Here is a 25,311-nt window from a genome sequence, read left to right on the forward strand (position 1 = left end):
ATGGTTACAGGCAGTAACACTGGTTTGGACACAACATAAAAGAAAGTATATCAAGCAATGGCAGATATGTAATTTCATTCCAGATGGAAAGAAAAACATATCCACTCTAAAGGAGAGTCAGTCAAATAAAGCTACTAGAAATTCAATGGTTGAAAATTAATGACTAAATGAGTAGATGAATGCATTTCATTCATAATAAAGGCTTACCCCAAAGGAAATGGAAAACTCTTTGCCTCCTACATCCAAGACTATGTTTACGATCTCCAGATATGCTGTGTTTCAGCTTTTACTCCTGCTCCATTCAGCTACTATTTTTAGCAAATTGTATTAGTTTCCTGCAGCTGCTATAACAAACTACCAAAGCAACAGAAATTTATTCTCACAGTTCTGGAGGCCAGAAGTCCAAAACCAGTTTCAGTGAGCTGAAACTGGATGTCATCAGAGCCTCACTCCTTCTGGAAGATCTAGGAGAGAAGCTGTTCTCTGCCTCTTCCAGCTTCTGGTAGCTGTCAGCATTCCTTGGCTTGTGGCCCCTTATCTCTCTGCTCTGTGTTCACATGGCCTTCTCCTCTGTGTGCCTGTGTGCAATCTCCCTCTGCCTCTGTCCTCTTACAACAATACTTGTGATGGTATTTAGGATACACCCAGATATTCCAGGAGGAGCCCCTCCTTTCAAGACCATTAACTTAATCACATCTTTTGTCATATAAGGTAATATTCACAGGTTCCAGGAATTACAATGTGGCTATATCTTTGGAATCACCATTCAGCCCACTACAGCAATCATCATTAATGACCACAGACCTACTCTATGCTGAGAGTTATGGTTACACAGAGCTACAGGCAGGAGTGCTGTCCCCTAGAAGCCTATAGCCTGTAAAGGGAGACAGAACTCATATGAAAAAGTCAATCACAGAGAACATAAAGTGGTACAGCTGATGTGAAAACAGTTTGGTAGTTTCTTAAAAAGTTAGACATAGACTTAATCATATGATGCAGCAATTCCACTCTTATGTACACGCCCGAGAGAAATGGAAACACAGGCTTATTCAAGGACTTACACATGAATGTCCATAGCAGCCTTATTCATAACGGCCCCAAAGTGTAAACAGCCCAAATGTCCATCAACTGGCAAGTGACAAACACAATGTGGTGTGTCCAAACAATAGAACACCACTCAGCAATCAAAAGAAATGAAAAACTGATACATGCTACAACATGGATGAACTTCGTGCTAATTGAAAGAAGCCAAACACAAAAGACCAACTTTGCATGATTCCATTTATATGAAATATCCAGAAAAGGCAAATCTATAAGAGATGGAAGGCAGACGACTGGTTGCTCTGGGCCTGGAGGGTAGGAAACAGGAGTCAACTTCCAATGGACATGAAGGGTTTTATTGGGGTAACAGAACTGTTGCAAAACTAGATTTTGGTGATGGTTGCCAAATTCAGTAAACTTACCAAAAACAAAACAACAACAACAAAAACATTGAATTGTACAGTTAAAATGGGTAACTTTCATGGTATGCAAAATTATACTTCAATAAAATTATTTGTTTAAAGTGAATATAGCACAAGGCCACATACAGTAAAGGTAAAGTGAGTGATGGAAAGGTTGAGAAAAGGATATGAGTGTGGAATATGTGTGTGTGTATGTGCTGTATGTGTTATCTTGGGCTGGCAGACAAGCACAGATGAACCCAACCAGAGGTGCAACGGGAAGATCAGGTTCAGGTCTGGCCTCATGGCCCACAGTGTCATTCTTTCCTCTGCCCATTTCTTGACCTCCTGCTTGCTCACCCCTTCTCAGGTTGCCTGGAGACCCAGTGGTCTGTGGCCCAGTGGGCTTCCTGAGCCTAGTTTGACCCACAGGCAAGTGTCAGCAAAGCATGTCACCCCTCTCCACTCCCACATACCTAGCTCTCCATCAGGCTGGCTGGGGCCTCCTCCATCAGAGAGGGGACTCTGGGAGTGAAGACCTGCTTAGCCTGCAATGGTCTAGCCCTAGCCTTCCAAAGCACAATGATAACACCTTCCATGCCCCCTTAGATCCATCCCACATTACTTCCTATGGGTTTTCTCACAGGGAGATTGACAGGAAGCTCTGGGCTGGTTGTTTACCTCTGATATACTATTAATATTGTTGAAAACGTTTCTTAAAATGATGGCTTTCCATGTATTTAGGGATCAATCAGGCCCCCTAACCTAATCTTGGATTAACCATCACACACCAGGGGTACACATAAATGACAGAAAATAAATAAAAATGAATGAATTCTATTTTTGAGAGTTTGAAACCTTCCAACTTAACAGGAAACAGAGTGGAAATGGGAATGATATCCTCTTGTTCTTTCAAACATCTCTGTGTCTTAGGGTCTTACAGAAAGCAGATTCAAAATAGATGCTTATTGGATTGATTAGTTCAAAAGAAACAATAACAACATTCCCTTTTTCTAAAATTCCAGACTCGATTTTGGAACCAGCCAACTCCCCTTTGTAAATCCAACAGAAAAAAAGGTAATTCATTGAAAAAATAATAATAGGTTCCTGCAGGAGACAACTCCTCTGAGAGGAGGCATGTATCTTGCTCCAGCTGGTACTTCCACATGTATGTGATTTCTTAAATCATTCAAGATATAATGACAAAAACGCCATTGACCTTTTCCTTTCTGCTAAGGTAACAAGAAAATGGCCTTGGAGATAAACTCTAGAAATTTTTCTCTCATACGACTATTAGTGTTCTTTTTTTTTCATCTCTGAAAGACCTAGGACAGACTTTAGAAATTAGATACATTCTGTCAAATTGCAGTCTAACAAGATTACACGTTAGTCTTGGGTCTCAAGTCACATGTTATAAAGATGTGAAGGTCATCATTTGGAAGAAATACAGTTTGTAATATGTACTCTGATAGTAATCTCCCTGGGGCCCCAACATATGATGGTAACTACTTCATAGGGTTGGTGAGTGGATGATGCAATGTGCAGGGATTGGCACACAATGTAGTACCCAATCAATGACTGTGGTGACAGTGGTTATCACCCTTTAAATATAAATAAAAAGAAGAGGAAAGGTAAATCGCCAATAATCATTTGAAAGGTAAATGCAGATTTAAACCAAAATTAGATACCACTTTTCAGCCACTCCAGAATAGTACTAAGAGTTAGAAAAATTGTGAAGCAATGGGAAAGCCCATCCACTGCTAGTAGGAATATAAATTAATACAACCAAATTGGAAAGGAGTTTTACATTATCTTGAAAAGTTGAACATACACATCCTCAATGACCCAGAAATGCCACTCCTAGGTACATACCCTACAGAGATTTTGTGTATAACGCCTCAGCGATCATGAGTAAGAATGTTTGTAGCAGTGTCATTTATCATACCAAAGAGTTAGAAACAATCCTACTGCCCACTGAGCTTAGATAAATAAACAGTGGTATATATACACAAGAGCATAGCATATAGCAGTAAAAGCAAATGAACTGTAGCTGTTGAATTCTCATTTAATTTTACTTTATTTTTTTAATTGTTTAAAGTTTTTAATTTCTAGTAGGAAAACATTATCTGAATGAATACCCTAATGGCAAACCACTGTAAAATATTTCAGCTGCATTTGGGGCAGAGGGGTAGGGATTATCCTCAAGGCACCCCAGCTTTCTTCATGAGAAGGTCAGAGGTACACGGTTTGTATTACTGCGACATCCATTAGGTGATCTAAGTTGCTTTACCTTCAGCAGGGGCTTTATTTGTCAGAGGGCATTATGCTTGACCTCCAAATTTGGCCAACAATTTACTGATGAGATTCATAACCTTCGGGTTGCTCTGATATGTTGACATGTTTGCTGGGTTCTGAGCCACATCCTGGAAGGCCACCATAACTTCTGGATCCCGCATGGCTGCAAGAACCTCTGGATCACTAAGAATTTCATTGAGCCCAGGCATTCCTGCCATTCCAGGCATGCCCCCTGCCATTCCAGGCATGCCCCCTCCCATTCCAGGCATTCCTCCAGGAAAATTACCAGGATTCCACCAAGAAACCACCTGGAAAGGAGCCACACTGAGCTCCTGACTGTCGTCTGGCTTCTTCCTCCCTCTGGGCTCTCTCATGTTCTTCCCGAGCCTTCTTGACACCTTCTGTTCTTTCTTTGATCTCTCTCCCTTCACGTTTTTGCTCATACTTTCTCCGACGTTCAGCAATTTTCTGGGCCCTTGGTTGAACTTCTTTCATAATTGCAGTATCTTCATCATAATCCAGCTTACAGGCAAGGGCAAGATCACGAGCAGCTTCTTCCCAATGGCCCAAAAGTCTGTGCGCTTTCCCTCGCCATTTGTATGAGCTGAATCAGGATTTATTTCAATAGCTCTGTCACAGTCTCGGATGGCAGCATTTGGCGTCTGTAATTTGATGAAGACGCTGGCTCTCTTGGCATACAGAATGGCCAAACGAGGATTTAGCTTGATGGCATCTATGAACAAGTCATGGCTCTCTGTAGTTCACCATCATTTAGGGCATCAACGGCAGCCACTTTTTTATCATTTGCCTAATCCATCATCTCCTCAGTTATCTCTACATTTTCATTTCCCATTTCTGGAGGAGCATCAGTGTCTGGTTCATTCACACTTTTGTTGTCAATTTCTAGATCACTTTCCTCACTTGATGGTTCATCTGTCTTTATGTTTTCCTCCACCTTCTTACTATCTGTTTTTTCTTCCTTGGTATTTGCTTCCAATTTAGTTTTATGAGTAGCAGGTGGTATTTTACCCCTCCCCGTGCTCACCACCCACTCCCTCAGGAAGCACATTTCCTCGGTGTGCAGAACACTCGGGTCCTGCTTGCACATTTTCACGAAGGCTCAAGGCTCGCTCCCTTTGTGCAGGTCCGGAGGCGGCGGGAGGCAGCGGGTGCGGCAGAGGCTGCGGCCAGATTCCAGCAATCAAACATTTTAGAAACACAATGTTGAACTGCAGTATGACTCCATTTTCAAAACAGACAAACCTAAACAGTATGCCACTGGGGACACACAAAAAAGCAATGGTTTCTCTGTGAAGATGTTGAGGAATGGGGCTGGGAGGCATTCACTGGGACATTAGGATTTCAAAAGAACTGACGATGTCCTATTTCTTAAACTGGGCAGTGGGTTCAAGAGTATTTTTTTTTTTCTCTAAATATATTCTCTTGTGTGCACAAATTATTCCTAATAAACATGAAAATAAATCTTAATATTCACTACAAAAAAATCAGTAAGGAATGTGATCAGGTGATCCCCCAAAGAAATCAATGACTAATAAGCTGATTTTTAAATCTTCAAACTTACTAGTAGTCAAGTAGTTGTAAAATTTTTTAACATAAAATTTTAAAATGAGTAGTGTTCTTCAGAACTCAGGTTAACGAAGGTATTTTTTAAATATAATAATATAATAATAGTTAATAATAATACTTAATAATACTTAAAATAATAATAATACTTAATGCCTGTGTTAATGCAATGAGATGGGCATAGTTATACTCTGCTGGAAGCGTAAATCAGCACAAGTTTTCTAAAAAGCTGTTTGATGACATATATCAGAAAGCCTTAAAAGTTGTTCCTTGGATTCAGTAATTCCATGAAATCTCAGAAAAATCACAAGAGATTGATTCAAAGATTTAGACTCTATATAGCATTGTACACAAGTAGCCAAACATGCAAAAACAGTTATACATTCATGCAACAAATATTTATTGAGCACCTACTACGTGCCAAGTAGTGTTTGGGGCACCTGCAATACATTGGTGAACAAAATTGACAAAAATCTCTACCCTCATGGAATTTACATTACAGTGGGAGGAGTAGATAATAAATGGTAAACTTAGTAAATAAAGTATAATAGTACATGAGAAAATAATAGACGCTGTGAAAAAAAAAAAGACAAAGCAGAGCAAGATAAGAGCAATCAGGAGTGGCTGGAGGCAAGACAAAAAGGAACAGTTTGCTTCATTAAGAAGATGACGCCTGAGCACAAGATTCTGAGGAGGTGAGAAATCTGGGTAGTGGGTCTTTGGGCATTCCAGGCAGAGGGAACGGCTAGTGCAAAGGCCCAGGGGCACAGCTTGTCTGACAATTAGAAAAACAGTAGGGAGTCCAGTGGGGCTGGTGTGGCCTGGGCAAGGAGAAGAATAGGAGATGAAGCCAGAGAGGTAAGAGTTGGGGGCAACCTTGAAGGGCCTCAAAGGCCATCATAAGGATGTAAGCTTTTACTCTTAGCAAAATGGGGAGCTCTTGCAATGTTTGGAGCAGAGAGCTATGATGTGACTTATATTTTTAAAAGTTCAAACAATGTTCAAACAATAGATCAATGACTAAATAAATTACAGTAAGTCTTTGCTTGTTCAGAGTAGGAGCTCAGAAAATATTTGGAGAACAAATGTATATACTAATATATTACACAACCATTAAAGATTATAACTGCAATGAATATTCAGGGACATGGAAAAATTCTTATCATGCATATTAAATGAAAAAAATATGGTTGAAAAATTATGGCTCCAATTTTGAATAGATAGATAGGTATGTAGATAATTGATAGATAATGGAAAGAGAAATAGATTTTTTAAAAAAAACTATAGGGAGATACCATCTAATACAAAATGGTTTTAAGTAAATGGTGAAATTACAGGCGTTTTTATAGTATTTGTTGTATTTGGGGTATTTCTGGATTTTTTTTTTTTTTAAGCAGAGGTCTTCCTAGAAGCCCATATGATTTAAATTTATTTATTTATGGCTGTGTTGGGTCTTTGTTTCTGTGCGAGGGCTTTCTCTAGTTGTGGCAAGCAGGGGCCACTCTTCATCACGGTGCACGGGCCTCTCACTATCGAGGCCTCTCTTGTTGCGGAGCATAGGCTCCAGACACGCAGGCTCAGTAATTGTAGCTCACGGGCCCAGTTGCTCCGTGGCATGTAGGATCTTCCCAGACCAGGGCTCGAACCCATGTCCCCTACATTAGCAGGCAGATTCTCAACCACTGCGCCACCAGGGAAGCCCTATTTCTGGATTTTTTAAGAATAATAATGTATTACTTTCATAATCATAAAAAAATAAATTTATATTTTTAAAACCTACCATAAGCATATGGTATTCTTTGTAATTTCTATGTTGAATGTCAGGAAACATATCCATCGATCAAAATTATTAGATTTTTTTCTGGGTTCCTGGGAAAATGGAAGGTATTTGATATTCATTGGCTGAATTTAAAGGCAGGCAGCCTGCAGTTCATCAGTGAGGCTGTCACCAGTAGTTCAATAAATCCATTGGAATCACTACAGAAGAATTCTAATGGGATCATGGAAACAATTTGGCTGGTAGAAAACAAATGATTAAAAAGTCATTACATTATCTACACAGGCAGGAGAATTGCCTAATTTAACCACGAAAGTCACTACAAAAGACCAAAATAATTACACTGTAAATGGATACCCCAAATAAGGGAATCATTTGATTTTAATGATATCCAGAGAGAAAATTATAGGTGCAGGGTGAGTTTGACAGAGCTGCGTAGAACAGCTCATTAGCGCCTTCACTGGATTCAAGCGACTGCTCATTTGAATCTGAGGCGCCCAGTCCCCCTCATGGGAGCCCCTTCTTGTTAATTTCATTTTGGTGTCTGGGTCTGATGTCTTCAGATGCCTGAGTCTCACTGAAGGCATGCCAGAGGACAGATGAGAAGCATCTCCTTTTAAGTTCCTACCAGGCTCAGTTTGTAGCAGGATATCAGCCTCTGTGGCCAAGAACATGTTGAACCACCAGAAACATGTAGTAATTTGGTCCATGAGGCATATGGAGTGATGAACCAAAAAAGAGTCCTTAAGAGAACCAAAAGTGGGATTCCCATGAAACATTTGCAAAGCTCCCAGAAACATGCTTTCTCTCCCTCAAGGGAAGGTTCCATGTCCACTATTTCTGGAGGAGCTGGAGGGTGTCCCTTGTTCAATAGAATCTTCAGATCCAAAGTGTCTTACCCAGCAAAGGTGGCTGCAGAATTAAATTGTTGCTCATTTATTTAATCATCTGACAGATATTCACTGAATTCCTACCAGGTATCATTTGAGGATGAATAAGTCCCTGCATTAAAAAGCGAATCATTGGGGGCTTCCCTGGTGGCGCAGTGGTTGAGAGTCTGCCTGCCGATACAGGGGATGTGGGTTCGTGCCCCGGTCCGGGAGGATCCCACGTGCCGCAGAGCGGCTCGGCCCGTGAGCCATGGCTGCTGAGTCTGCACGTCTGGAGCCTGTGCTCTGTAGCGGGAGAGGCCACAGCAGTGAGAGGCCCGCATACCAACAACAACAAAAAAAAAGTTTGGAAAAAAGAAAAAAAAGCGAATCATTCAGGGACTTCCCTGGTGGTGCAGTGGCTAAGAATCCACCTGCCAATGGAGGGGACACGGGTTCAAGCCCTGGTCCAGGAAGATCCCACATGCCGCAGAGCTACTAAGCCCATGCACCACAACTACTGAGCCTGCACTCTAGAGCCCGTGAGCCACAACTACTGAGCCCGTGCCCACAACAACTGAAGCCCGCGCACCTAGAGCCCATGCTCCACAACACGAGAAGCCGTCACAGTAAGAAGCCCACGCACCTCAATGAGGAGTAGCCCCCGTTTGCTGCAACTAGAGAAAGCCTGCGTGCAGCAAGGCCCAATGCAGCCAAAAATAAATAAACAATTTTTTTTAAGTGAATCGTTTAGAAAGGAAAGCAGACAATAGCAAAGATCAATAAAACTAGAAGCTGGTTCTTTGAGAGGATAAACAAAATTGATAAGCCAGACTCATCAAGAAAAAAAGGGAGAAGACCCAAATCAATACAATTAGAAATGAAAAAGGAGAAGTAACAACTGACACTGCAGAAATACAAAGGATCAGGAGAGACTACTACAAGCAACTATATGCCAATAAAATGGACAACCTGGAAGAAATGGACAAATTCTTAGAAATGCACAACCTTCCGAGACTGAACCAGGAAGAAATAGAAAATATGAGCAGACCAATCACAAGCACTGAAATTGAAACTGTGATTAAAAATCTTCCAGCAAACAAAAGCCCAGGACCAGATGGCTTCACAGGTGAATTCTATGAAACAGTTAGAGAAGAGCTAACACCTATCCTTCTCAAACTCTTCCAAAATATAGCAGAGAAGGAACACTCACACTCATTCTACGAGGTCACCATCACCCTACCTGGGTTTGGGATGATCTCACACATTGCACCTTACTACTCAGGAAAAAAAGAGCCTTTCAGATATATGGGTATGGTATGAGCTATAATATCAATTGGGTTCTTAGGTTTTATTGTATAGGCCCATCACATATTCACAGTAGGTATGGGTATTGATACGCGAGCATACTTTACATCAGCTACTATAATTATTGCCATCCCTACAGGGGGAAAAGTATTTAGCTGATTGGCAACATTCCACGGAGGCAATATTAAATGATCACCGGCCCTGATGTGAGCCTTGGGTTTCATTTTCCTTTTCAGAGTCGGTGGACTAACAGGTATTGTCCTAGCTATTCATCATTAGACACTGTACTTCATGATACCTACTATGTAGTCGCACACTTTCACTATGTGCTCTCAATGGGAGCTGTTTTTGCTATTATAGGAGGATTTGTACACTGATTTCCACTATTCTCAGGGTATACACTCAACTTGACATGAGCAAAAATTCACTTTGTGATCATATTCGTGGGTGTCAACATAACCTTCTTCCCACAACATTTCCTAGGCTAATCCGGCATGCCTCGATGATACTCTGACTATCCAGACGCCTGTACAACATGGAATACCATCTCATCAATAGGCTCATTCATCTCATTAACAGCGGTCATACTGAGTCTTCATTATCTGAGAAGCATTCACATCCAAACGAGAAGTATTAGCAGTAGAGCTTACCATCACAAATTTAGAACGACTAAATGGATGTCCTCCACCATATCATACATTCGAAGAACCAACCTACATAAATCTAAAATAGTCAAGAAAAGAAGGAATCAAACCCTCTCTTATCGGTTTCAAGCCAACATCATAGCCACTATGTCTTTCTTCATGAACTAGGTATTAGTAAAATTTTATATAACTTTGTCGAAGTTAAGTCACAAGTGAAAATACTGTATATCTCTATGGCATACCCCTTCCAACTAGGTTTTCAAGATGCAACATCACCCATCATAGAAGAACTGCTACATTTTCACGACCAAACACTAATAATTGTTTTCCTAATTAGCTCCTTAGTCCTCTATATCATTACACTAATACTTACAACTAAGTTAACACATACTAGCACAATAGATGCCCAAGAGGTGGAGACTATTTGGACTATCCTGCCGGCCATTATCTTAATCTTAATCGCCCTGCCATCATTACGAATTCTTTATATGATAGATGAAATCAACAGCCCATCTCTTACTGTAAAAACTATAGGCCATGAATGATACTGAAGCTATGAATACACTGACTACAAAGACCTAAACTTTGATTCTTATATAATCCCAACACCAGACCTAAAACCAGGAGAACTACGACTACTAGGAGTAGATACCGAGTAATTTTACCTATAGAGATAACAATCCGAGTACTAATTTCCTCCGAAGACGTACTACACTCATGAGCTGTACCCTCCTTGGGCCTAAAGACAGACGCAATCCCAGGGCACCTACGCCAAACAACTCTAATATCAACATGACCAAGCTTGTTCTACGGACAGTGTTCAGAGATCTGTGGGTCAAACCACAGCTTCATGCCAATTGTTCTTGAACTAGTGCCCCTAAAGTACTTCAAGAAATGATCAGCGTCTATACTATAAACTCATTAAGATGCTAGATTAGCGTTAACCTTTTAAGTTAAAAATTGAGAGCCAAAGTTCTCCTTGATGACATGCCACAACTAGATATATCAACATGATTTGTTACTATTTCATCTATATTTCTAACATTATTTATTATATTTCAACTAAAAATCTCAAAGCACATCTACTACCCCAACCCAAAATCAACACTCACTAAAATACAAAAACAACATGCCCCTTGAGAAACAGTATGAACGAAAATCTATTTGCCCCTTTCGTAACCCCAGTAACAGGCATCCCTGTAGTCATCCTGATCGTTATATTCCCAAGTATTCTATCCCCAACATCAAAATGACTAATTAATAATCACAGAATCTCCCTTCAACAGTGATTAATTCAACTCACATCAAAGCAAATAATAGGTATTCATAATCATAAAGGACAAAACTGATCGCTAATACTAATATCACTCATTCTAGTTATCGGCTCAACCAATCTCCTCGGACTATTACCCCACTCATTTATACCCACCACACAGCTCCCAGTAAATGTAGGAATAGCCATCCCTCTATGAGCCGGTGCCATCATTACGGGCCTCTGTAGTAAAACAAAAGCATCCCTAGCCCACTTCTTACCACAAGGCACACCCACTTTCCTCATCCCTACGCTAGTAATTATCAAAATTATTAGCCTATTCATCCAGCCAGTAGCACTGGCAGTACGACTAACAGCCAATATTACGGCAGGCCACTTACTAATACACCCAATCGGGGAGACAACCCTCGTGCTAGTAAGCACCAGCACATTCACAGCTCTCATCACATTTACTATTCTCACCCTACTCACCATCCTTGAATTTGCTGTCGCTATAATTCAAGCCTATGTATTTACCCTCTTAGTAAGCTTATACCTGCACGACAACACATAATGACCCACCAAACCCACACGTATCACATAGTAAGCCCCAGTCCCTGACCCCTCACGGAGCTCTTTCAGCACTTCTCATAACATGAGGTCTAATCATGTGATTCCACTTCAACTCAATAGTTCTTCTAATACTGGACCTACTAACTAATATTCTAACGGTATATCAATGATGACAAGACGTCATTCGAGAAAGCACTTTCCAAGGCCACCGCACACCAACCGTCCAAAAGGGACTTTGATATGGAATAATCTTATTTATCGTCTCAGAAGTCCTACTTTTAACCAGCTTTTTTTGAGCCTTCTACCACTCAAGCCTCGCCCCCCCACGCCTGAACTAGGTGGATGCTGGCCACCAACAGGCAGTCACCCCTTAAACCCCCTAGAAGTACCACTCCTTAACACTTCTGTGCTATTAGCCTCTGGCGTATCCATTGCCTGAGTCCATCATAGCCTTATAGAAGGAAATCGCAAGCACATACTCCAAGCCCTTTTTATTACAATCGCCCTCGGTGTTTATTTTACACTCCTAGGAATGTCAAGAGTATTACGAAGCCCCCTTTACAATCTCAGATGGAGTCTATAGATCAACTTTCTTCGAAGCCACAGAATTCCACGGACTGCAGGTAATTATTGGATCTACTTTTCTTATTGTTTGTTTCCTATGCCAACTAAACTTCCACTTCACATCCACCCACCACTTCGGCTTCGAAGGTGCTGCTTGATACTGACATTCTGTAGATGTTGTATGACTATTTCTTTACGTATCTATCTATTGATGAGGCTCAGAGTCCTTTTAGTATTAATTAGTACAACTGACTTCCAATCTGCTAGTTTCGGTACACCCCGAAAAAGAACAATAAACCTAATACTGACCTTATTAACAGACACAATACTAGCCTCATTACTCCTACTTATCGCCTTCTGACTTCCTCAACTAAACCCTACGCAGAAAAGACAAGTCCCTACGAATGCGGATTTGACCCTATAGGATCCGCCTGCTTACCCTTTCCATAAAATTTTTCCTAGTAGCAATCACTTTCCTTCTTTTTGACCTAGAAATTGCCCTCCTACCACCCCTCCCCTGAGCAACCCAAGCAACCTAAAAACAATACTTATCATAGCCCTATTTTTAATTTCATTAATAGCAATTAGCCTGGCCTACGAATGAACTCAAAAGGGGTTGGAATGAGCTGAATACAATATTTAGTTTAAAATAAAACAGTGATTTTGACTCCTTAGATTACGGCTAAACTCATAACTACCAAGTGTCCCTAGTACATCTAAACATTATTGTAGCTTTCACTATATCCCTTGTAGGGTTACTAATATACCGGTCCCACCTAATATCCTCACTACTTTGCCTGGAGGGCATGATACTATCACCATTTATCCTAGCAGCCCTGACAATCTTAAACTCACATTTCACCTTAGCCAGCATAATACCAATCATCCTACTGGTACTGGCGACCTGCAAAGCAGCCCTCGGAGGAGCCCAATTAGTAATAGTATCAAACACATGTGGGACCGATTACGTACAAAACCTCAACCTTCTCCAATGCTAAAGTTTATTATCCCCACAATCATATTCATACCTCTAAATTGGCTATCAAAAAGCAACATAATGTGAATTACCTCCACAACCCACAGCCTATTAATTAGCCTTACAAGCCTACTTCTTCTTAACCAGTTCAACGACAATAGCCTCAACTACTCATTAATATTCTTCTCTGGCTCCCTCTCTGCACCATTACTAATCCTAACGATATGACTCCTCCCACTAATATTAATAGCCAGCCACTCCCACTTACTCAAAGAATCACTCATCTGAAAAAAACTGTACATCACAAAACTAATCATGTTACAGACACTTCTAATCAGAATCCACCGCCACAGAGCTAATCCTATTTTACATTATATTTGAAGCCACGCTAGTCCCTACCCTTATTACCATTATCCGCTGGGATAACCAAACAGAACGACTGAAGGCAGGGGTTTACTTTCTATTCTACACATTAATTGGGTCACTCCCATTGCGAGTGGCATTAACATACGTACAAAACATCATAGGCTCCCTAAATTTCCTAGTACTTCGATATTGGACCCAACCACTATCCAACTCCTGATCCAACATCTTTATATGATTGGCCTGCATAATAACCTTTATAGTAAAAATGCCCCAAAAAAAAAAAAAATGCCCCTCTACGGCCTCCACCTTTGACTACCCAAAGCACATGTAGAAGCCCCCATCGCAGGCTCCACAGTCCTTGCAGCCGTACTACTAAAACTCAGGGGCTATGGCATGCTACGAATCACGTCAATACTCAATCCCCTAACAGAATACATAGCATACCCTTTCCTTATGCTTTCCTTAGGGAATAATCATAACTAGCTCTATTTGTCTACGTCAAACAGACCTAAAATCCCTCACTGCCTACTCCTCAGTCAGCCATATAGCACTCGTTATTGCAGCTATCCTCATTCAAACCCCTTGAAGTTACAAAGGGGCTACCGCCCTAATAATTGCTCACGGCCTCACGTCGTCTATATTATTTTGCCTAGCAACCTCAAATTACGAGCGAACCCATAGCCGAACTATAGTCTTAGCCCGAGGCCTGCAAATTCTCCTCCCACTAATAACCATTTGATGACTATTAGCAAGCCTAACAAACCTGGCCTACCCCCCAACTATTAATCTAATTGAAGAACAGTTCATAGTTATATCAACTTTCTCATGGTCAAATCTCATTATTATCCTAATAGGAACCAATATTGTAATTACAGCCCTATGCTCCATGTATATACTAATCACAACACAATGTGGCAAATGTACACACCATATTGATAACATTATACCTTCCTTCACAAGAGAACACGCTCTTATAGCCCTCCATATCCTACCACTTCTACTCCTGTCCCTAAACCCTAAAATCATCTTGGGCCCCCTATACAGTAAATATAGTTTAAAAAAAAACACTAGATTGTGGATCTAGCAACAGAAGACTAAGACTTCTTATTTACCAAGAAATATTGCAGGAACTGCTAATTCATGCCCCCATACCTAATAGTATGGCTTTTTCAAACTTTTAAAGGACGGTAGTTATCCACTGGTCTTAAGAACCAAAAAACTGGTGCAACTCCAAATAAAAGTAATTAACCTATTCCCTTCTTTTGCCTAATCACACTACTAGTACTAATTATTCCAATCATGATAACTAGTACAAACTTCTACAAAAATGATAAATATCCATCATATGTAAAAAATACCATCTTATGTGCTTTCATTACCAGTCTAATCCCAACAATAATATTCCTTCACACAGGCCAAGAAATACTCATTTCAAACTGACACTGAATTACTGTCCAAACACTTAAGTTGACACTTAGCTTCAAAATAGGTTATTTCTCAATTATATTCATACCAGTGGCATTGTTTATCACATGATCTATCACAGAATTCTCAATATGATATATATATTCAGATCCTTACATCAACCAGTTCTTCAAGTATCTACTCTTCTTCATCACCATACTAATCCTTGTTAGAGCCAACAACCTCGTCCAACTTTTTATTGGATGAGAAGGGGTAGGAATCATATCCTTCCTGCTCATCGGACGATGACATGGACGAACAGACGCAAACACAGCTGCTCTTCAAGCAATCTTATATAACCGCATAGGAGATATCGGATTCATTATATCAATGGCATGATTTTTATCCAACATAAATGCATGAGACCTACAACAAATTTTCATACTCGACCTAAGCCCTTTAAACTTCCCCCTCACAGGACTCCTACTAGCCACAGCCGGAAAATCAGCCCAATTTGGACTTCACCCCTGACTCCCCTCAGCAATGGAAGGTCCTACCCCAGTCTTGGCCCTACTCCACTCAAGTACGATAGTTGTAGCAGGAATTTTCCTACTTAGCCAATTTTACCCTTTAACAGAAAACAAAAAACTCATTCAAACAATAACGCTTTGCCTAGGAGCCCTTACCACCCTATTCACAGCCATATGTGCTCTCACCCAAAATGACATTAAAAAAATTATTGCCTTCTCTACCTCAAGCCAATTAGGTCTAATGGTAGTAACAATCGGTATTAACCAACCTCATCTAGCAGTTTTACATATTTGCACACATGCTTTCTTTAAAGCCATACTATTAATGTGCTCTGGATCCATTATTCACAACCTAAACAATGAGCAGGACATTCGAAAAATAGGAGGCTTATTCAAGACCTTACCCATCACTGCAACAGCCGTTATCACTGGATGTCTAGCGCTAACGGGAATACCTTTTCTCACCGGTTTTTACTCTAAAGACCTAATTATCGAAACCGCCACCACGTCTTATACCGACGCCTGAGCCCTATTAATAACTAACCGCTACCTCCCTCACAGCCATCTATAGCACTCGCAATACCTTCTTCACACCACTGGGACAGCCCCGCTTCTCTCCTTCAGCTCTTATCAATGAAAACAACCCCCTCTTAGTTAACTCCATCAAACGCCTGTTAATCGCAGGTATTTTTGCTGGCTTCGTCATCTCCAACAAACATCCCTCCAACAACCATCCCCCTAATAACTATGCCTTTGCACTTAAACCTAACTGCCCTTGGGCTTCCCTGGTGGTGCAGCGGTTGGGGGTCCGCCCGCCGATTCAGGAGAGGCGGGTTCGTGACCCGGTCCGGGAGGATCCCTCATGCCGCGGAGAGGCTGGGCCCGTGGGCCGTGGGCGCTTGGCTTACGCGTCCGGAGCCTGTGCTCCTCAACGGGAGAGGCCGCGGCAGTGAGAGGCCCGCGTACCGCAAAAAAAAAACCCAAAAAACTAACTGTCCTTATTCTAACAGCTATGGGCTTCGTACTAGCATTGAAAATCTATCTTAACACACAAAACTTAAAATATACTCACCCCTCAAACTCCTCTAAATTCTCCACTCTCCTAGGATATTTCCCCACCATCATACACCGCCTACCTCCCCATCTAAACCTATTAATAAGCCAAAACTTAGCAACCTCCTTACTAGACTTGATCTGACTAGAAACTGTCCTACCAAAGACAACAGCCTTCATTCAACTAAAATCCTCCACACTAATCTCAAACCAAAAAGGCCTTATTAAACTATACTTTCTATCATTTCTCATTACCGTCACCCTCAATATACTCCTAATTTAATTACCCCGAGTAATCTCCATAATAACCACAACACCAATAAATAACGACCAACCAGTAACAATCACCAACCAAGTACCACAGCTGTATAACGCACAATCCCCATAGCCTCCTCACTAAAAAACCCAGAGTCACCAGTATTGTAAATAACCCAGTCCCCCAACCCATTAAACTTAAACACAATTTCTACATCCTCATCCTTCAAAATATAATACACCATTAAAAACTCTACTATCAACCCTAAAAGAAATGCCCCCAGTACAACCATATTAGAAACCCAAACCTCAGGATATTGTTCAGTGGCTATAGCCATTGTATAACCAAACACAACCAATATCCCCCCAAAACAGATAAAAAATACTATCAGACCCAAAAATGAACCACCAAAATTTAACACAATCCCACACCCAACACCACCACCCACAATCAACCCTGAACCCCCATAAATAGGCGAAGGTTCTGAAGAAACCCCCGCAAAACTAATCACAAAAATAATACTTAAAATGAATACAATATATGTCATCATTATTCTCACATAGACTCCAACCATGACCAATGACATGAAAAATCATCGTTGTCATTCAACTGTAAGAACACCAATGACCAACACCCGAAAAACCCACCCACTGATAAAAATCCTCAACAACACATTCACTGACCTCCCTACCCCATCAAATATCTCATCATGATGAAATTTCGTTTCCTTACCAGGCATCTGCCTAATCCTACAAATCCTAACAGGCTTATTTCTAGCAATACACTACACACAACAACTGACTTCTCATCAGTAACGCATTTGCTGAGGCATCAACTATGGCCGAATCATTCGATATATACACGCAAATGGAGCTTCCATATTCTTTATCTGCCCTTTTGCCCACGTAGGACGTGGTCTATACTATGGCTCCTACACCTTTCAGGAAACATGAAATGTTGGAATTATCCCACTACTTATAGTCACAGCCACCACATTCATAGGCTATGTCCTACCTCGAGGACAAATATCATTCTGAGATGCAACTGTCATCACAAACCTCCTCTCAGCAATCCCTCGTTGAATGAATCTAAGGTGACTTTTCTGTAGACAACACTAACACAATTCTTCACCTTCCACTTCATTCTCCCTTTCATCATCACAGCCGTCCACCTATTATTCCTTCACGAAACAGGATCCAACAACCCCACAGGAATCCCAGCCGATATAGACAAAATCCCATTCCACCCTTACTATACAATGAAGGATATCCTGGGCGCCTTACTATTAATCTGAGCTTCCCTAATGTTAGTCCTATTCTCACCTGACCTGCTAGGAGACCCCGACAACTACACCCTGGCAAACCCACTCAGCACACCACCACATATCAAGCCAAAATGATATTTTCTATTCACGTATGCAATTCTATGATCAATCCCCAACAAGCTAGGAGGAGTCCTGGCCCTGCTGCTCTCAATCCTAGCCCTGGCATTTATTCCAATACTCCACACATCCAAACAACGAAGCATGATATTTCGGCCCTTCAGCCAATTCTTATTTTGAGTACTCGTGTCAGATTTACTAACACTAACATGGATCGGAGGACAGCCCGTGGAACACCCATACATAATTACTGGACAACTTGCATCCATTTTATACTTTCTTTTAATCCTAGCGTTAATACCAGTAACTAGTCTCATTGAAAACAAGTTCCTAAAATGAAGAGCCTTTGTAGTATAACACAATACCCTGGTCTTGTAAACCGGAAAAGGAGAACAACGTATCTCCCCAAGACTCAAGGAAGAAGCACTAAACTTCACCGCCAGCACCCAAAGCTGAAATTCTATATAAACTATTCCCTGAAAAAAGTATATTATAAGACATCCATAAAACTACAGTACTATGTCAGTACTAAAAATAATTCATTCTACTACATACATGCTATGTGTACCGTACATATTTGTTACCACCACATAACTGTCTTTTCCCCACGTGTGTATACATGTACATCGTATGTATAATCATGTATTACGTTATTTACCCCATGCCTAATGAACATGTACATTCTATCATTAATATTACATAGTACATATATATTATTGATCATACATAGTACATTGAGTTAAATCAGTTTAAACCAACATGTTTGGTAACCCTGTCCATTAGACCACGAGCTTGATCACCAGGCCACGTGAAACCATCAACCGGCTCAGCAGGTGTCCCTCTTCTCACTCCGGGCCCATAGCTTGTGGGGATTTCTATTAGTGAACTTTATCAATCTGGTTCTTACTTCAGGGCCATCTCATCTAAAATCGCCCACTCCTTCCCCTTAAATAAGACATCTCGATGGGTTAGTCACTAATCACCCCATGCTCACACATAACTGCGGTTTCATGCATTTGGTATCTTTTACTTTTGGGGGGGGAAATTGCTTGGACTCAGCTAATGACCTTAAAAGGTCTTAACACAGTCAAGCAAATTGTAGCTGGACTTGTATGTATTTGTTATTTGGCTACAGCAACCTACGTTGTCCAGTCAGTTAAGGATTACAGGACATAGCACTTCACTATTCCGCCCCCCCGGCTTAAAATAGTTATATATCATAATGAATCAACCTCACCCCCCCTCCTGTCATACCAATGAGCTATTTAGACATTCACCACCCATACAGACAGACTTCCCCCTAGATTCGCCAACCATCCTATCAAAAATCTAATACTAAATCTGACATAAACCACATCATACAACCACACAAACCTCACCTACATGCAGCAAGTTAATGTAGCTTAAACATCTCATAAAGCAAGACACTGAAAATGTCTAGATGGGCTCACCAGCCCCATGAACATAAAGGTTTAGTCCCAGCCTTTCTATAGTTTTTAATAGAATTACACATGCAAGTATCCGCACCCCAGTGAGAATGCCCTCTAAATCACTAAGATTAAAAGGAGCAGGTATCAAGCACGCCACACCAGCAGCTCACAACACCTTGCTTGACCACACCCCCACGGGAGACAGCAGTGATAAAAATTAAGCCATAAACGGAAGTTTGACTAAGCCATATTAACTAGGATTGGCAAATTTCGTGCCAGCCACCGGGGTCATACGATTGACCCTAATTAACAGAACTACAGGGTAAAGCGTGTTAAAGAACCATACAAGATAAAGTTAAACCTTAATTAAGCTGTAAAAAGCCATAATTAAAACAAAAATAAACGACGAAAGTGACTTTAATATATTCTGATCACACTATAGCTAAGACCCAAACTGGGATTAGATACCCCACTGTGCTTAGCCCTAAACCCAAATAATCATAATAACTAGAGTATTCACCAGAGTACTACTAGCAACAGCTTAAAACTCAAAGGACCTGGCAGTGCTTCACACCCCTCTAGAGGAGTCTGTTCTATAATCGATAAACCCTAATAAACCTCACCAACCCTTGCTACTCCAGTCTATATACCGCCATCTTCAGCAAACCCTAAAAAGAAGCAAAAGTAAGCATAATTATGACACATAAAAACTTTAGGTCAAGGTGTAACCTATGGGGTGGGAAGAAATGGGCTACATTTTCTACACCAAGAACACCCTTTATCCACACTAAAGTTTTTATGAAACCTAAAATCTAAAGGAGGATTTAGTAGTAAATTAAGAGTAGAGCGCTTAATTGAATAAGGCCATGAAGCATGCACACACTGCCCATCACCTTCCTCAGGTTCCATGACAAAGCTACAATCCATCAACACATGCTAAACAATTATATGAGAGGAGATAAGTCGTAACAAGGTAAGCATACTGGAAAGTGTGTTTGGATAAAACAAGGCATAGCTTAAATAAAGCACCTAGCTTACACCTAGAAGATTTCATGATCTATGTATGTCTTGAACTAAACTTAGCCCACACCTTTCCCACCATACTAACACAAACTAGTCAAATAAAACATTCACCAGACATCTAAAGTACAGGAGATAGAAATTGAAACACTGATGGTGCTATAGAGAAAGTACCATAAGGGAATGATGAAAGAAATATTAAAAGTAATAAAAAGCAAAGCTTATCCCTTGTACCTTTTGCATAATGTCTTAACTAGTAACAATTTAACAAAGAGAACTTAAGCTAAAATACCTGAAACCGGACGAGCTACTTATGAACAGTTACTAGAACAAACTCATCTATGTGGCAAAATAGCGAGAAGATTTACAAGTAGAGGTGACAAGCCTAACGAGCCTGATGATAGCTGGTTGTCCAGGAAAAGAATTTCAGTTCAACGTTAAATAATACTAAAAACCACAATAAGCTTCAACGTATATTTAGACGTTAGTCTAAAAAGGTACAGCTTTTTAGAAATGGATACAACCTTGACTAGAGAGTAAAAGCAAACAATACCATAGTTGGCCTAAAAGCAGCCACCAATTAAGAAAGCGTTCAAGCTCAACGACAAAACACATTTCAATTCCAATACTAAGTAAATCAACTCCTAGCCTTATACTGGACTAATCTATAAGACTATAGAAGCAATACTGTTAACATGAGTAACAAGAAATATTTCTCCTTGCACAAGCTTACATCAGCAACAAATAATATACTGATAATTAACAGTAAATAAATATAATCCAACACTAAACTGTTTATTAAAAACACTGTTAACCCGATATAGGCATGCACTTAAGGAAAGATTAAAAAAAGTAAAAGGAATTCGGCAAACACAAACCCCACCTGTTTACCAAAACATCACCTCTAGCATCACCAGTATTAGAGGCACCACCTGCCCAGTGACAATCTTTAAATGGCCGTGGTATCCTGACCGTGCAAAGGTAGCATAATCATTTGTTCTGTAAATAAGGACTTGTATGAATGGCCACACAAGAGACAGTTTTACTGTCTCTTACTTTTAATCAGTGAAATTGACCTCCCCGTGAAGAGGCGGGGATAACAAAATAAGACGAGAAGACCCTACGGAGCTTCAATTAATCAACCCCAAAACCATAATCTTAAACCACCAAGGAATAACAAAATTTCACAGGGGTTGACAATTTCGGTGACTTCCGAGCACAAAAAGCCCTCCAAGTGATTAAAGCCTAGACCTACTAGCCAAAGTATAACATCACTTATTGATCCAAAAAATTGATCAACGGAACAAGGTACCCTAGGGATAACAGCGCAATCCTATTCTAGAGTCCACATCAACAATAGGGTTTATGACCTCGATGTTGGATCAGGACATCCTAATGGCATAACTGCTACTAAGGGTTCGTTTGTTCAACGATTAAAGTCCTAGGTGACCTGTGTTCAGACTGGAGCAATCCAGGTCGGTTTCTATCTATTACGCATTTCTCCCAGTACGAAAGGACAAGAGAAATAAGGCCCATTTTAAATAAGTGCCTTCAAAACAATTAATGATCTAATCTCAACTTAATAAGCAAGCACAAACTAATCACCCAACACCAGGGTTTTGTTGGGGTGGCAGAACCCGGTAATTGCGTAAGACTTAAACCTTTATACTCAGAGGTTCAAACCCTCTCCCCAACAAAATGTTTATAATTGACATTTTAATGCTGATCATTCCTATGCTCCTAGCTGTAGCATTCCTGGCACTAGTAGAATGTAAAATCCTAGGCTACATACAACTCCGAAATGCACCAAACACTGTAGGCCCCCATGGCCTACTCCAACCCTTTGCTGATGCAATCAAACTATTCACTAAGGAACCCCTACGACCAGCCACATCTTCCACCTCCATATTTATCATCGTACCCATCTTACCCCCAACCCTAGCCCTCACAATATGAATCCCTCTACCCGTACCATACCCCCTCATCAACATAAACCTAGGAGTATTATTCATACTAGCAATATCAAGTCTAGCTGTATACTCCATTCTATGATCTGGCCGGGCCTCCAACTCAAATTACGCATTAATTGGAGCCCTACGAGCAGTGGCACAAACAATCTCCTACGAAGTAACACTAGCAATCATCCTCCTATCAGTACTCTTAATAAATGGATCCTTCACCCTGTCAACCCTGACCACAACACAAGAACAACTATGACTAGTCTTCCCATCATGACCACTGGCCATAATATGATTTATTTCTACCCTAGCAGAAACCAACCGAGCCCCCTCTGATTTGACATAAGGGGAATCCGAACTCGTATCCAGCTTCAATGTAGAGTATGCAGCAGGCCCCTTCGCCATATTCTTCTTAGCAGAATATGCCCACATCATTATAATAAATATATTCACAACAATTCTATTCCTAGGAGCATTCCACAACCCCTGCACACCAGAACTATACACAATTCACTTCATTATTAAAACACTGCTACTAACAACATCCTTCCTATGGATGCGAGCACCCTACCCTCGATTTTGATATGACCAACTAATACACTTACTCTGAAAAAACTTCCTACCTCTAACACTAGCCCTATGTATATGACATGTGTCACTATCCATCGTAACAGCAAGCATCCCTCCACAAACATAAGAAATATGTCTGATAAAAGAGTTACTTTGATAGAGTAAATAACAGAGGTTCAAACCCTCTTATTTCTAAAATCATAGGAATTGAACCTACCCTTAAGAATTCAAAATTCTCCGTGCTACCACATTACACTACATACTACAGTTAGGTCAGCTAAACAAGCTATCGGGCCCATACCCCGAAAATGTTGGTTTATATCCTTCCCATACTAATAAATCCCATTATCTTATTATCCTAACAACTGTCATTTTAGTAACTACAATCGTAATTACCAGCTCTCACTGACTGCTCGCCTGAATTGGGTTTGAAATAAATATAATAGCCATCATCTCTATTATAATAAAAAAACTTTAATCCATGAGCCATAGAAGCCTCCACGAAATATTTTCTAACACAGGCCACCGCATCCATATTACTTATAATAGCAGTCATCATTAACCTGTTGCATTCCGGCCAATGAACCATCACAAAACTATTCAACCCAACAGCATCCATAATAATAACAATAGCACTAGTTATTAAAGTAGGACTATCCCCCTTTCACTTTTGAGTGCCCGGCGTAACACAAGGCATCCCCTTAACAGCAGGCCTAATCCTACTAACATGACAAAAGCTTGCATCCCTGTCAATCCTATATCAAATTTCACCATCAATCAGTCTAAATCTAATATTAGCCCTATCAATACTTTCTATTCTAATTGGAGGTTGAGGTGGATTAAACCAAACACAACTCTGAAAAATCATGGCCTACTCATCAATCGCCCACATGGGATGAGTAACAGCCATCTTACTGTATAACCTAACCATAACCATCCTAAACCTACTAATCTACATCGTAAGAGCCCTCACTATATTCATACTCTTTATTCAAAGCTCAACCACCACCCCACTATAACTACCACACATGAAACAAAATACCTGTCACCACAATCCTCACCATACTCACTCTACTCTCAATGGGAGAACTCCCGCCACTATCAGGATTCATGCTTACATGAATGATCATTCAAGAAATAACAAAAAATAACTCCATTATCCTGTCCACACTCATGGCCATCACAGCACTACTCAACCTATACTTCTACATACGGCTCACATACTCCACAGCACTAACTTTATTCCCCTCTACAAACAACATGAAGATAAAGTGACAATTCAACTCCACAAAGCAAATAACCCTTTTAACAACCATAATCGTAATATCCACAATACTTCTACGTCTCACACCAATACTGTCAATCCTAGAATAGGAATTTAGGTTAGCCCAGACCGAGGGCCTTCAAAGCCCTAAGCAAGTACAATTTACTTAATTCCTGCCCAATAAGGATTGCAATCAATTGAATGCATATCAAACACTTTAATTAAGTTAAATCCTCACTAGATTGCAGGGATACATTTCCCACAAACTTTTAGTTAACAGCTAAATACCCTAATCAACTGGTTTCAATCTACTTCTCCCGCTGAGAGGAAAAAAAGGCAGAAGTCCCGGCAGGGTTGAAGCTGCTTCCGTGAATTTGCAATTCAAAATGATCATTCATCACAGGACTTGGCAAGAAGAGGGCTCAACCTCTGTCTTTAGATGTACAGTCTAATACCTGCTCAGCCATTTTACCTATGTTCATAAATCGCTCATTATTCTCAACCAACCACAAAGACACTGGCACCTTATACTTACTATTTGGCACCTGAGCCGGAATGGTGGGCACTGGCCTAAGTTTATTAATTCGCGCTGAACTGGGCCAACCCGGCACACTGCTCGGAGACGACCAAATTTATAATGTGGTAGTAACAGCCCATGCATTTGTAATAATCTTCTTTATAGTCATACCCATTATAATTGGTGGGTTTGGAAACTGGCTAGTGCCCCTAATAATTGGGGCACCCGATATAGCTTTCCCCCACATAAAAAATATAAGTTTCTGACTACTCCTTCCT

General features: G+C 40.6%; 1 long non-coding RNA gene and 3 pseudogenes across 1 annotated transcript; 3 read left to right on the top strand and 1 right to left on the bottom strand.

The window, feature by feature from the left end:
- Positions 1 to 3,763: 3,763 nt before the first annotated feature.
- LOC116761160 lies at positions 3,764 to 7,772 on the bottom strand (annotated as a pseudogene).
- A 3,295-nt stretch (positions 7,773 to 11,067) lies between these two features.
- Positions 11,068 to 11,745, top strand: LOC116760055 (annotated as a pseudogene).
- On the top strand, positions 11,745 to 16,920 carry LOC116761161 (annotated as a pseudogene).
- A 1,447-nt stretch (positions 16,921 to 18,367) lies between these two features.
- On the top strand, positions 18,368 to 24,768 carry LOC116760057. Its single transcript, XR_004351631.1, has 3 exons — positions 18,368 to 18,454; positions 21,206 to 21,211; positions 24,758 to 24,768. It is a non-coding gene; the product is annotated as an uncharacterized LOC116760057 (long non-coding RNA).
- The last annotated feature ends 543 nt before the right edge of the window (positions 24,769 to 25,311 follow it).

This window comes from Phocoena sinus, chromosome 10, assembly GCF_008692025.1.
Source record: "Phocoena sinus isolate mPhoSin1 chromosome 10, mPhoSin1.pri, whole genome shotgun sequence".
NCBI lineage: Eukaryota > Metazoa > Chordata > Mammalia > Artiodactyla > Phocoenidae > Phocoena > Phocoena sinus.